The 1,414-nt window shown below is 51.0% G+C and overlaps 1 pseudogene; it reads right to left on the bottom strand.

Annotated features, from left to right (window-relative positions):
- LOC102861242 overlaps nt 1-1,229 on the bottom strand; it is an 80,340-nt pseudogene extending 79,111 nt beyond the window's left edge.
- Nucleotides 1,230-1,414: the final 185 nt, after the last annotated feature.

Raw genomic sequence — 1,414 nt, 5'->3', positions numbered from 1 at the left:
GAGAGGGACATCATGCTTGGGAGGGTGGAGGGACAGCGCAGGAGGGGAAGACCCTCTATGAGATGGATTGATTTGGTGACTGTGGTAATCTGGATGGGTGTGTCAGAGACGGTGCGGTTGACACAGGATAGAGCAGGGTTTAGGGCTGTTGTGCATAGGGTCGCTATGAGTCGGAAACGACTCGATGGCACATAACAACAACAACAGAATAAAAAATTGCTTTTGCTTGGCTATACAAAGGGTTTTGACTGTGTGGATCACAACAAGCTATGGCTAACTTTGAGAAGAATGTGAATCCCAGAACATTTGATTGTGCTTATGTGAAATCTATACTTGGACCAAGGGGCAGTTGTCAGAACAGAACAAGGAGACACTGCATGGTTCAAAATAAAGAAGGGAGCCCACAAGGGATGTATTTTATCTCCAGACCTATTCAATCTGTATGCAGAACAGATCCTCTAAGATGCTGGGCTGTACAAGTAGGAATGTGGCCTCAGGATTAATGGAAGAGTCAACAAGCTGAGTTATGCAGATGAGACAACTCTGGTTGTTGAAATGGAGGAGGACCTGAAGCGCTGGCTGCAAAAGGTCGAGGACTACAGCCTTCAATACAGATTGAAGCTCAACATCAAGAAAACAAAGATTCTCTCCACTGGGACAATTGGCAGCATCAGTGTGAATGATGAAGAGATTGAGATAGTTAACAATTTTAGGTTACTGGATTCCACAGCCAACATTCTTGGTAACAGCAGCCAGGAAATCAAGAGACAAATTGCATTGTGAAAGTCAGGTGTGACTGACCTCTCAAGAGTACTGAGAATTGTGAAAAGACTTCCCCAGGTCTAACCATCTTTTTGCAGAAGCATTCAACAGAACAAAATATGTGGTGCATTTAGGATGTTGGTCCTCTTGTGAGTGCTGCTACTGTTGTCATCAGACTCACAGTGACTTTCAGTAATCCAGTGTATAGGTAATAGTCTTCTTTGGCCTGTCCAAGGAAACCCAAACCTGCAGATGGCGGGGCATGCATCCCATCTCCCGCTTCCCATGCAGACAGCCGGTGGGGACGTGCCCCGCCAGCGCGGGCAGCCAGTGGGGCTCATGGCCCCCCTCCAGCATGGGCAGCTGGCGGGGGCGTGCCCCTCCCCCCACCACACAGATACCCGGAGGGCGCGCAGCCCCTCTCGCGTGGGCCGCCGGCGGGTGCCTGCTTTCCCCACCTCCACCATCCTGGCTCCAAGAATTCTCTCCAGACCAATTTACCTGCGGCAGTGTGGTGGCTTCACTGCACTAGTCTTCAGGAGGGCCAGTGCCCAGCATCCCTCCTGGGTGAGGGAATCCATTGGTTCTGGCTGTGGAAGTCTCATGGAGCTGCGGTGGCTGTGCGGCATGGCGTGGGCTCTGGAGGAGGGGG

Source organism: Elephantulus edwardii, unplaced genomic scaffold (assembly GCF_000299155.1).
Source record: "Elephantulus edwardii isolate Elephantulus edwardi_28Jun2011 unplaced genomic scaffold, EleEdw1.0 scaffold00149, whole genome shotgun sequence".
NCBI lineage: Eukaryota > Metazoa > Chordata > Mammalia > Macroscelidea > Macroscelididae > Elephantulus > Elephantulus edwardii.
Note: the sequence above shows the minus strand (reverse complement) of the source record. Positions and strands in the feature narration are given on the sequence as shown.